The sequence below is a fragment of the Callithrix jacchus genome, chromosome 1 (assembly GCF_049354715.1).
Source record: "Callithrix jacchus isolate 240 chromosome 1, calJac240_pri, whole genome shotgun sequence".
Classification (NCBI taxonomy): domain Eukaryota; kingdom Metazoa; phylum Chordata; class Mammalia; order Primates; family Cebidae; genus Callithrix; species Callithrix jacchus.
This window is the reverse complement of record NC_133502.1, coordinates 74791496-74805139: the sequence shown is the minus strand read 5'-3', so window position 1 is coordinate 74805139 and position 13644 is coordinate 74791496.

The following is a 13644-nucleotide window of genomic DNA, read 5'->3' as shown; positions in this document are numbered from 1 at the left end:
CTCCATCTCAAAAAAAAAAGTTGCCTGAGGCTATTCCAATGCTTCAGCAAGGAACATGGAGGGGGAAAGGCAGTTGTCTTAGCAGATTGCAGATAAAATTCCTTACTTTTGGAAATTTTGTTTTAAAAAGCGACTTACTGCTGGGTCCCCTCCAGGATCTTGGTAGGAGCCCATTCAAACTGAGGGTCTTGAAGTGAATTATATTGCATTAGCTTTCTGGTGAATCCACCTATGCCCACGGCCAACATGATGGTGAGGACATGAGTGTGAGGAGACAGCGAGTGAGAGAGGAAGAGGGAGGGAAGTAGGAAGGGAAGGGGGAGGTAAGAAGGCAGAGAGAGAAAGAGGGGCAGGAGGGAGGTAGAGGAGGTTGTGACTGGGTAGATGGGAGAGAGGCAGCTGGGGAGTGACCAAAACCAGGAAAGCAGTCATGTCCTGCCAGGGACATGCTCTGAAGAGCCCAGCAACAGTTCCACCTGGATCCTTAGACCTTCCTTCTGCATCACCAGGCTGGGACCCCTGGCGCTTAGTCCCCACTGGTTCATCATCAGCTGCATGTTCCCAGAAGGCCCCCTGTGGGCCCCACACATTCGCACCCTCTTTTTTCCCAGGCCTTACCACCTGTGGATAGAACCAAGGTCAGATTCATAGCAGGGGTCCTAGCGCCTCGCCACTCCCCTCCTACCTGCTGAAGCAGAACCCACATTGCTGGGCATCCCAGGGTCTTACATGTGGCTCCAACAGGCTTTGCGTTCTTGAGGGCAGAGACACTGCTGGGCAGAGACATGCGGGGTCACTTGCCCTGGAGTCTGTACAGAGAACAAGGCCCAGCCTGGCTACTCTGTGCTCACATCTCACAGGCCTTCCCCAAATGGGTTCTTCAGATCATGTCTGCTCCATCTCCATAGAGCTGGGTGTGGTGATCAGGCCAAGCTTCAAGATCTTGGATCCAGTGACACCCAGTCCTCCCTGTCAGCCTCTCTGCCAGTAGTAGTCTGATAGGGCTGCCAAGACAAAGCAGTGCAGACAGCAAACATTTATGGTCTCGGCTCTGGAGGCTGGAAGTCTGAGATCAAAGTGTGGCAGGGTTGATTCCTTCTGAGGCCTCTCTTCTTGACTTGCAAATGGCCTTTCTCCTGCGTCCTCATGCGGTCTTCTCTCTGTCCCACCCTACTCCCGTATGACCTTATCTTAGTGAATTACATCAGCAAAGGTCACACTCTGAGGTTCTGGGAGTCGGGACTGTAATGTATGATTTTGGCAGGGGGTGAGGGGCAGATGTAATTGAGCTCACAACACTGTGCAGATGGACCCTGTCCTGTGCACTGGTTCATCTCAAGTGCTTGTGAACGGCATGCCCCCAGGTGGACCTCACTCGTAGCTCAGAGATGACTGAGTGAGACAGTGAATGAGAGAGGGAGAGGGAGGGATGGAGTGGGATAAGAAGGCAGAGAGAGAAAGAGGGGGCAGGGGAGAGCTAGAGGAGGTTGTGACTGGGTGGGGGTGGAAGACAGGCAGATGGGGAGTGACTGAGTGTGGTTGGTTCCCCCAGAGCCAGACCCTGGGTCTGTGCAGCAAGCCGTGAAGATGCCTTTTGAAGACCTGGGGGGAGCTGACATGAGGCTGGGGCCTTCCAGGAGACTGGCTTCATTGTCCTTGGCCTTGGGTGGCCCCAGCACATCAGGAGGAGGGGACGCACAGGCCCACCCACGCTGAGACATTCTGGGTAAAGTGGTGTTGAATCATGTGCCCTGAAAAGATGATGAAGTGCCCTGTGGATGTGGCCTTATTTGGAAATAGGGACTTTGCAGACCTATAACTTATTTTTGATCAACTTAAGATGAGATCATAAAGGTGGCCTCTAATTCAGCAGGACTCTGTGTCCTCAGAAGAAGGGGAAACCTGCATAGGCAGGACACAGGAGACAGGAAGACACCAACTGTAGGCCAAGGAGAGAGTCCTCAGAAGAAACTGGCAGCTTCCAAACTGTGACACGATCAACGTCTACAGCTTAAGCTGCCCAGTCCCCACCACCAGGAAGTGAATCCAGGCATTGACAGGAAGCCCCAGGTCGGCTGCCCCGCCATGCTGGCCGTGCTCCCACCTCCCCGCATCCCCGAGGTAAGTGCACAGGGAGACTCTGGAAAGAGGCGAGGGGATCCAGGGCTCACAGTTCACACCTCCCTGTGCTTGACGATGATTGGAATCTTACTGAAAAGCCGATTCTGCCTCACTGGGTTATAACGAGTCAGCCATGTGGGAAGGGGTCCCTCAAAAAACTCCAACTACCCTGCCTACTGAGGTGGAGCCTCAGGAAGTTCATGATCTTTGCAGCAGGGAGGAGCCCCGCCCCTCCTCTTCAAGTGTGGAACCTGGGATTCGAATGGCAGCAGGGAGCCTCTCTGGTGGGGACTCTGGCCTTGCAAGAGTCCCTGTTTTCCTCTTTTCTTCTTTTTTACCCAATGAAACCCTGCTTTACTCATCCTCTCCAACCATCTGCAAGCCTAAATTTTCATGGCCATGGATGGACAAGGACCACATCTTCAGCTGAACTAAGGAAAGTTTCTGTAGCAGTGGAGGCTGGGGGGCTGCAGTTCTCATCTCTCTCGGGGGATGCAGATGGGTTCCACCTGAGTACAGGCACTGGGGACTCACCTGTGAAGGTCCTGGAGGCTGGCTCCCAGTTCTGGGCTGTGGCCTGGCAGCTGATTTTGTCTAAAGCCTACTAGGCAGGTCAAATTAGCAGCTAGCTGATTTGAGACACAGGGCCTTCAGGAGGGAGACACTCCCAGGTGTTCAGGTGGTAAGCACCTCCAGTTCTGTGGGTCCTACACCTCCTCCAGTCTGGAGCTGTTTGTAAGAATAGACATATGTGGATATACCACCACCCAGGAAGCTGCAGAGGAGAGGCTGAGGCTCAATGACATGAGGCCAAAATGCCTCTTTTATTCTCAAATACACAGTCACGTGAACATACGTCCCAGGAAGAAGCGGAAGATGGCCCCCAGCCTGAGTGCCTTCAGCTGTACAATAACCACGAGCCAGGGCCACTGGGAAGAGCACTAGAGACTAAGCGGAAAGTGTCCCTGGGTTCTCCCAGGGCCCAAGGGGATGCCTGATCATTAGGGCCCTGAATTCTTCTGGTGAGATGTTAAACTACCTTGCAGCCTCATGTCACAGGCTGGACCTCTTGCTGGAGGCCGGGGTTGAGGGGGGTGCTCCTGCTGGAGATGGGGCTGTGCAGGTGTGTGCAGGTGGGCCTATCTTGGCCCACCTGGGGCAATTCTGCTGGACCGCATTAGATCCAGAGCTCCTGTGAGGGTATCCAAAGCTGCTGTTCACTTCTGCTGTAGCATGCATGGATGCCAGGGACTGTCCTGGATGAAACCCTCATCTCCACTGCCTCCCAGAGCCAACTTCCCGGAACCAGCCGCCACAAGCTGCCTGCGGCCCTGTGGGGGAGCTGGATGCTCACCTGCTGTGTGCTGCATGTTGCAGTTGGGTGTTGGCTGTTGCTGGGTGAGAAGGCACATGCCCTCACTGAAAATGATAACTGCTGCCCAACTGTCCCCAGGACACCTCCATCAGTCGGTGAGGGCACCCCGCCCCATGCCCTCCTGCTCTCTCCACCACTTGGGGTACACTGAGGCTCAAGAGAGGAGAAGAAACAAGTGTCTGCCACTACAGACCCCCAAACCTACAGGATCAGAATCACGAGCAAGCAGGAGGGGAAGGCAGCAAGCCCCTGGCTCTGTGGACAGTGGTATGTAAGTGGGGGATATTGGGAGGGGACCCAGCCAGAACTGGCTGTCCCTACACCCCAGTCAGTCCTGGTAGTAGCAGCTCAGCAGAGCCACCTTAGCAATGGAGCCCTGGAAAGCATGATCTCAGAGCCAGGGGCCTAGGCAGCCCACCTTGCCACTCTCTCCTGTGTTACCCTAGCTGCCTGGTCTCTTCCTGCAGGGCGTAGGGAGCGTCGTCCACATGTGCAGCCAAGCCTTGGCCATCCCTGGCCTGGTGAGCTGGCCAGGTCACTGCAGCATTGGGGTGGGGGTTCCAGGTGGGATCACTGTGCCAGTAGTGTTCTATCCCTCTGCCATTGTTACCCCTGCCTAGTGGTGTCTGGGCTGAGAAACACTGATGTGTGAGGATGTCTGAATTAAGAGACTGATTCAGCCAATCTCAGCCATGGTTAATTAGCATCAGTAAACTGTTTTATTGTGGATGTTTCCTGATGACTTTCAACCCAGCTGTTCTGGCAGGACACCATGGTCCTTCCCTTCAGAACAGCCCAAGACCCTATTTTCTCCCTTAGCCCCCACTTCCAGCCATGATGGGCCCCAGGGTGCCCATCATCAGACAGAGAATTGGGATCATCCAAGTCACCTGACTTTCATCTCTTAGCAGCTGTATTTAAACCTAGATGCCCCCTCATAGACACTCTCCTCGGTGGCTGGGGCAGGTGCCCAGAAGTCACTGGGATGGGGGTGGAGGATCTCTCCTAGAAGCCAGTTTCTTCCCCCTGCCCCCTCGGGGACTGCCCCACCCCATGCAGACCCCATGGGGTTTTCAGGGAAAGGACCCATGAAGCCGCTGACATGGAGGCATGGAGCTGTGCTAGGACCCAGAGAGGCCAGGTGAGCAATGCTGGGCTCTGAGGCTGCCCTGCTGTCTGCTACAAAACCTGATGGTCCCTGTGAAAATAACACACAATGCCCAACATGAGACTGTTCCTGGGGAATGGGCAGATGAAAGGCACAGGTGGGTGTTTTCAAGGTCCCCTCTCAAAAAACAGTAACGGAATGAGGATCCCATCTGCCCAGGGCCATGTCTTAACCAGCTTCTGCTCCCTGGGTGTCAGGCCTGTCTGTGTGGCAGAAAGATCAGGCCAGGTCCAGCTGGCATGTTCTGGCTTTGCCCTCTAACCCTGCAAGGCCAGGGCACGCCCAGATGGGCAGCTATAATCCCAGAGCTGCCTCCACCACACAAGCCCATGGATAGAGCGGCCTTGCTAAGTGTCACTCCATCCATGTCACCTGGTGCTGTGGGGAGGAGCCAGGGAGATGCTGTCCCTCAAGTCTGACCAGAACCTGAAGCTGGGGGAAGCCCAGCATGGCACCATGTCTCCCCTCCAGCGCTGTCCCGCTGGCCACCAGCTGAGGTCACAGGCACTCAGCAACATCTGCAGCACAATTTCTGGGTCTGTTGGGCATGGGGATGGCAGCTGGGTCACTGCTAGATTAGGAGAGCACCTGCGTTCCCAAGCTGTGGGCCCCTTCCAGCCCATTGCCCAGCCCTAAGCACCCTGTTACAATGACCAGCGACTGATGTGACCCAAGGCAGCCTCCCATCCAGAGTTCCTGGGCCCAGGGCGTGAATCTCAATCCCTGATGAGTGCTTATTCCTGAAACCCCAAGGTAAGACCAAGGACCCTGCTTTCCACTTTTCACGGTGTAGACCCCTCCAGGGCTGGGGTTAACATGTAGGAGGTCCGTCCCCAGGGTAGTTCCTCAGAGTAAGCAGTAGTGGCAAATACTGCCCACTGCTGCTGCACTCTCACCCTGGGGGGTTCATTTCCTTAGTTTGGGGATTTAAATTGGCTTGCCAATGTTAAACGACAAACATTACCAGGAGGACAGAGGGAAAGAAGAGCCAAAGGACAAGAAGTGGGGGGTAGCCATGGAGCCAAGTCCCTGGCATGGGGTGCGAAGGCCGGTTCGGGTGCTGCAGGAAGGGGGCCGCTTGCAGGATCTCTCCGCACAGGGACGGCTCACTTGGGACTAGAGAGCAGAGCTTTGGACGGCAAAGCCGCTCAGTGCTACTCCTCAAGTGCCCACGAGATGGCAGCCGACACCTGGGCATGGCCCTCCACCTGGGAGGAAAGGGAAAAGCTACCTCCTAGGTTATGCCTATCTTTATGAAAGAAGAGGCACCAACTGCATGCACTATTGGGAATCATGTTCCAACAGGCACAGAAATAATGTATTACGTGATTTATATTCAAAGTAAGTGATTGGCAGATGACTGGTCTATTCAGGGAAGCCATTTCTAATCTTTGAGATCTCAGTGTTGTCCAGCAGAGGGGATTGGAATGAGTTTCTCTAACTCCTCTCGCTAAAGATCAGCTTGGTATGGGCTTGTTTCTGTTAGTTTGACGTTGAGATGTGGTCATTTTGGAGTCTTTGGTCTCTGGAGATGGGATGTAGGATGCTTTAGCTGAAAGGGAGCCCTCACTCAGGCCTGCTAGCCTCCTGCCTGGAGCCCTTCCGCTGCAGGAACCGAAGGATTCACCCTTTCCCCAGAGGCATTCCAGGTGACAGGAGTGCTCAGATGCCCTTACTGGAGCTTGCTAGTCCAGGCGTCGATTAAGGGAGATGTGAAAACAAAGTAATGAATTTATGTACTACTGGATCGAGATGGTGTGGAGGGACCCTACCTTAGAATGTACGGTCCACAGAGGTGACAGAAGAATCTCAGATCTAATTCAGCCTCTGCTTTCCAGGTGAGGACAGTTAAGTGGACTGAGAGCAGGGATCCTGTTTTGTTTTGTTTTGTTTTTTTCTCTGAGCTCAACTGCAGTCCCAACCCAGTCTTCTAGCTCCTTCCCAGACCCGGCTCATCAGCAGTCTTGAGCAGATCCCACTGCAGGCTGGTTCACAGCTTTTCTTGATTTCCAGGCATGAAGCAAAGCCAAAGGTGAGCCACTTTCTTGGCACATCCAAAAGAAATGTGAGGAATGTCAAGAGGAGTGACTGGCTGTCCCTGGGTGGTGAGAAACTGTGTGTTTCTATGCGTGTATTCTCACCTCCTTTCAGCTAACTTATAAGGAGTCCTATCAACAGCACCAAACAGAGGGAAGGGGTTGACTCGGGCACATCACCGTAAAGCCAAACATGTTGCTCTATGCATCAAATCAGCAGCTCCCCACGGCTTTTCTGGGAAGTTTCCATCCATGTCCAGGGAGATTTGGCTCTGGGACATAAACTATACACTTTAATCAACCTCCACTGGATGCTGCTGTTTATCCCATAGCCAGGACGCACCGATCCAGGAATCAGGGAGTGGAAATAGGAGACAAAACCCTCACCATTACCCCTAGTGACCCACTGGCAACATTTTTGCTTCCTGTTCCCCCCACTTTATGCCCTGCTAGCCTAAATGTCTTCACTCCAGAGGAAAGGATGCTTCCACCAGGAGACGCAACAATGATTCCATAATTTCTATGACTTCCTTAACTTTTAACTGTAAGTGAAGACTGCCACCCAGCCAATGTGGGCTCTTCCTGTGTCTGAGTCAAAAGGCTAAGAAGAGAATGATGGGTGCTGGCTGCGGCGATTTATCCTGACCACTAAAGGGAAATTGGACTGCTACTCCACAATGGAAGCAAGGAAGAGTATGTCTGCAATACAGGAAATTCCTTAGGGAATCTGTTAGTATTACTACGCCCTGTGACTAAGTTCAATGGAAAATTCAGGAATGAAGTTTTGGATCACTCCACCAGGTAAAAACTCATAACCCTCATATCCACCTGAGGGGCTTGCTGAAAGCAAAGGGAATATAGACTGAGTTAGTGGAATAAGGTGGTTATACTTACTGTGGCCATTAATCTGTCATAGAAATTGGGAGTGTAACTGTCCTGAGTATTTTCTCCCTATTTTGTTAAAAATGCATTTGTGTGTATGTAAAATAAGCAAATACTTTTGTTTTCTTTCCTCTCTTATTCTCTTTTCCTGTAACACACAATACACTGACTTTATATGAATATTTAAGTATTGTCAATCTTACATTATAGTATTTAAATTATGAGATATCAAGGAGAAGAGTAAACATCACTCAAGGCTCGTGCCTTCTCCTGTGGGGAAGGGATAGGCGAGTTTTGGATTGTATGCAGTATAGTTAGGCAGAGAGCAGGTCGTTGGTACTGTCTGTATTTGAAGATTAGAGTGCTTTAAGAAGATGCGTTTTGGTGTTGAGTTGACAAGAAATGGACTTAGGATGATTAATTGTATTTGTCAACTTGCCTGGGCTAAGGAATGCCCAGATAGCTGGTGAAACATTGTTTCTGTGTGTGTGTGTGTTAGGGCACTTTGTGAAGAGATGAGCATTTGCATTAGTAGACTAAGTAAAGAAGATCCATCCTCGCCAATGTGGGTGGGCACCATCCAATCTGCTGAAGGCCTGGTTAGAGCCAAAAGGCAGAAGAAGAGCAAATTCACTCCCTCTGCTTGAGCTGATATACCCATCTTCTGCCCTCAGACACTGGTGCTTCTAGTTCTAGAGCCTTTGGATTCTGAGACACACACCATCAGCTCGCCCGGTTCTTAGGCCTCTGCACTAGGAGTGAGTTATATCACCAGCCTTCCTGGGTCTCCAACCTGCAGACGGCGTATCATGGGACTTCTCTGCCTCCATAATCGTATGAGCCAATTCCTACAATAAATGTCACATACCTCTATATGTTCTCTTGGTTCTGATTCTAGATCAGAGGACACACATCCTCCTAGATCTGTAGAGCTCCTTATAAATCATAAGATCCCTAGAAGAGCGGCAAAACTAAACAAATTCAGTGAAATAATAATTAACTATTTTGGGGGTAATTAGTGCTTTTACTTTTCACTTTCAGTTTTGTCATGAGGTAGACTCACTGGAGGCCCTGGAGCTGGAGTTAGGGCACAGTTGTCAAAGGAGAGGAGGACAGGGTGGGGAGGGAGACAGTGCAAACTTCCATTGTCTCCAGATTATATCCAGTGGCTTTTCAGATGCTATAGGAAGGTGAGCTATGCCCATGGATTCCAGAGCACCTCAGTCTGAGGATCTTTTAAAAATGCTTTTTTACTGTCTGTGTGAAACTGAGCAATTTGCTTAGCCTCTCTGCGCTTCGGTTTCCTCTTCCGCACAAGATGTTGATGATGATAATAATAACACTGGCCTTCTATGTATTTGCACATCACTTTGGCTCTAGAAATAATAACTCTTAGCAGCTACCATTTTTCTATGGCCACTTGCAAGGACCAGGGTGTGGAACCTTGCGGGACAGAAGCTCATATGGGCTCTTCAGGACATGGGTTCCATAGACCAAAGCACCCAGATACGTGAGGACAAGAGTTAGTGGCCAGATGACCTGAGCCCTTACCTATGGAGAGGTCACAGGCATGCCACCCTGTGCCCACCATACCACCTGAGCCACAATCACTGCATAATTCCCTGTGGAGTATGAAACCAGCCATGCCATCTTCCTCACTGGGTGCTGGCTTCCCAGAGGGCTTCCAGGCTGAAAATGAGTGCCCTAACTCCAGTTTACAACCCCACTAGGCTCACCTTGCATCCAGGTGATATGTAAGGTACTGGGGGTATCCTCTCAGACCACCTTTGGAATGAGAGGCAAAAATACCTTGGTATGGAGAGCTCATGGCTTACTGGCATGACTCCTGAAGGGTACATAGCTACATGTGAAGGGGGGACCTATGCAGGGAGGACAGTGGTGGTCATCAACATTAATTTTTTTTTTGAGATAGAGTCTCGCTCTATTGCCCACGCTGCACGATCTCACCTCACTGCAGCCTTTACCTCCCGGGTTCAAGTGATTCTCCTGCCTCAGCCTCCTGAGTATCTGGGATTACAGTGGCGTGCCACCACGGCTGGCTAATTTTTCTATTTTTAGTAGAGATGTGGTTTTACCATGCTAGCCAGGCTGGTCTTGAACTCCTGACCTCATGATCCACCCACCTCAGCCTCCCAAAGTGCTGGGATTACAGGCATGAGCCACTGTGCCCGGCCAACACTGACTTTTTAAATACCTCTGAACCATCCGTATGCTGATGATTGTTACAGAAGAATGTCTTACTCCGGCCATATTTCATGTGTTTATTATGGATAAGGACGTACCTTAGAATAAAACAACCAAGGGCATGAATGGAGAGATGCCATGATGAGTGAAGGAATAAGTCATGTATGGAAGTTCTCTATGTGATTGGAAAGAAAGCATGCACAGTAGAACCTCCAAGTCCAGTCATTCGGAGACGACAAGCATTAATTGAGCTCTGCCCTGTAAAGTCTGCTCCAGGCCACCAGCATCTGCGGGGTTTCTGCTCTGCTGCAGGCACTGCCCTGGGCCTGGAGTGTGGACTCCCACCTGGTATAACCTCTGAGCGTCCAGCCCATGGTGGCCCTGGTTCTGGCAATGCCCTGCAGTTACATGGCCCAGCCCAGGGGTCCCTGTGGATGGAGAGCCCTTCGCCGCCCCAACCCCATCCTGGGAAGCCGGGCCTGCATGAGCGTCCCCGGTGCCTTGGCCCTGTTCTTATATGATCTGCACGGAACCTGCTCCAGGCTTCCCGTTGCCCCCAGATGGCTGAGGACCACCTGTTCTCTGCAGGCAGAGAAAGGGACGCTGGGGTGTAGCTTAAAAATACCCACTTGCCTCACCTGGCCTAGGCCTGCCGTGGGGGTCCACCCAACCACGTGCTTGCTACCCAGGAAGCCACATTGAGGAAAGAGATGGTGGGCGCAAACCCAACCTGGGTGTTTGTCCTTTGTTACCCATACAATGGGCTTTCAACTTCAGCCCACTGTGGGCCTTGCAGGGTGGGTTTAATGTGCAGTGCATTAGGGCAAGACCCTCTGAGGCTGGACCCTCTCCCCTACCCCAAGACCATTTCAGCATCTGCCATGTTCTTGCATGGGTATTTTCCACACCGTTCTGCTCAGCGGAAGAGAAAGCATTCCCTGGTTGGAGACTTCTGGAATTCTCTGTGGACTGCGTTCCCTCGGTTGGAGATGAAGCAGCTTCCAGATGCACAGACTTCTGACAGCACGCAGACCTGCTTGTTCTCATTTCTCCCAGCATTTCCTCTGCATCTTTGACTCCTCACAAAGCGGCTGTGCAAGGCGCTCTCCCATGCCGGGGCTCGCTGTCGGCCTGGTGTGGGCTCCCACTCAGCCCGTGCTGCTCCAGGGAGTTCTTCCTCGGGCCCAAAACCTTAGCTCATGCCTCTTTCCCCATATGGCTTTCCCTCCAGCCCCAGAACACTGTGTACCCACCACTTTAAGGCTGCCAGCTCTTGGGAAATGGGTAGCACTGTTCCTGTCCTGGGCCTCCCACAGCCCTGGAACAGTCTGGGTGTCCTGGGAAGGACCTAGTCAGCCCCTCCACCCTGGCTGGACTGTGTCCAAGCATTGTGCTCCATGTATCCCCTCCTGGACAGCCTTGGCTGCCGTGCGCATCAGTGCTCTACCAGGGCAGTAAAGGAGAAGGACGGCAAGCAGAACTGCACTCTCCGCATCGGCCCCCAACTCCTAATGCCGGCACAAGTTGGCTTGGCCAAAATGAACTGTTTGGATGATTTTTCTGTATTTGAAGAGACAAGGAAAAAGTTTCCATTGTCATATGCCTGTGTGTGTCTCTATATACACCTGCATGTCTGTCTGTGTGTGTGTGTGTGTGTGTGTGTGTGTGTGTGTGTCTGAGTGTCCCTGTATGGGTCTGTGTGTGTGTGTACATGTGTATGCCTGTGTCTGTGCATGTGTATCTGCATGCATGTGTGTCTGCATGTTTCTGTGTGTCTGCGTGTTTCTGTGTGTCTGTATACACATGTACATGTGTGTCTGCATGTACATGTGTGTCTACATGTATCTGTGTGTCTGTGTGTGTCTGCATATGTTGTGTCTCAGCACATGAACCCATAGCCCACAGAATTGGTCCTGCTTGTCTACTGACACAGGAAACCTGACCCTCGAAGCAGCCCATGGCGTGCTCCAGTGCTGGCCCACTCACCCTCTCCAGCCTCCTGAGCCTTCCATGGCACCCAGCCTGGGAGGAGCAGAGCTCAGGAACACTGTGTTCCTCCTGTCCTCACATGCTGAAGCCCACCACCTTGCCAAACTGTGTCCACGCACGTTCCAGGAACCTGGCTTGGCTCCAACACTGGCCCTGCCAGCTCTGTGCAGACAAGCTCCCAGGAGATGCCCCGGGATTTCACAACCAGCCCTGTGTGCCCAGCTGCTATCCGCTCCACCTGCCTTTGGTTTCCAGACCAAATAAGACACAGGATGAGCTAACTCAGAAGCCCTGAGCCACACACCAGCCCTGGCCAGCCACAGTCGGTTAGCTGTGCTCAAAGAGCCCCAGAGCTCTTGACCCAGCTCTGTGTTGCTGGCCTCAGGCACTTCATTTCTTGTAAATTAACCCTTCTTTCTCTCTGGAAACTTCAAAAACTTCTCTTTACCTTTGAAGTTCCAAAATAAATCTTTTAAAAATGCTTTCTGACATGCATTGGTGAGCCCTTGTAAATGGAACTGGTCATCTGATCTGCAGAAACCAGTACTAAACTAAAGCATGGAACTCCTGTTTAAAAAGCAGAGAAAAGGCCTAGCGATGCTAAAATACAGTTTTTTCTTCTCTTCCACAGTCTCTTTCTTGATGTGCTGTGTTTTTCATGTTATTTAATTTCATTCCAAGTAAAGTTAACATTTTAAAGTATTAGCATAAATTTTATCATTTGTGCAATGCTAGTTTTAGATGCAAATACAAAGCGTTTAACTCACATGAGGAATCACTGAAATTACGGTTTGTGTTATGTAGCTCGGGCATGCATGTGTGTTTCATTTTTTACCATAACAGTGGCGATGCTGCTCAAATGCAGCTCAACTGTTTGTATTTTACTTCTTGCTACCTGCTCGTGCACCAGCACCCTTTCCCTTTGGGTGACTGATGAGGGAGAAAGCACTGAAGGACAGGAGCTCTGAGTTGCACTGTGCTCATCTTTCCCTGTACGTCATCATTTTCAGGGTTCATGGCTGTCTAACAGAGAGAAGTAGCCCAGGTAAGAAGGGATGGGATAGGGTGCCTTCACTGTTCTGTTTCTTAGAAGGCCATTGCCTTCTTTAGGCATTTGAAGCAAGGTCTGGTTCCAACAGATCGTATGTGGCTTGGTGGGGCTGTCTATGTGTCTCTCCTTCAGTGGATGAGCACGCTTAACCTTCTCCTCACCTTCAGTGTTGCTGAACTCCACCAGAATCCACTGGAATTCTGTGTGCCTGGGTCTTGGGAAAGTGAATGAAGCAGCAAGGAACAGGGACGTATATATTACCTGTGTCTCTGCATATGCACATGGTTTGTGGTCCCATCGAACTTCACTGACAAAGCTCAAGTTTAAAGATCAAATTATTAAGCATTTCAAGATGGCAACAGATGAGTATCAGACAAGCATAGAGTCCTTCAGAGCTCAGAGCCTTATGTGACCCCGGAGGCCACATGCCCAGGAAGCCGGCCCTGCTTTTGAACTGGAAAAGTTCTGATCAATTTTCTTCTATCAGTTATTTAATTACTTTCCTCCCTTAAGTCTCTCTGTTCTCTCCTCCTGGAGATAACTATTTCCTCCTAGTAAATACGTAGAGAAACATCTCGCTCCCTCTCATGTGTTGATTGTCTCTTACTTTATTTCTTTGTCCCCATGAATGACATTCTACAAGAACCCCGTGGTCTTTCAGTTACTAATTCGTTCTTCAATCAAGTCTGTTTTGCTATTGAGCCTATTTTTTGAGGTTTAACAATCATCTTGTAAATTTCAAAGTTTTATAGTTCTTTTTCATAACAGCTTCTTCTTGTTTCATGGATAGTTTACATTCTCTAGTCTTCTCATATTA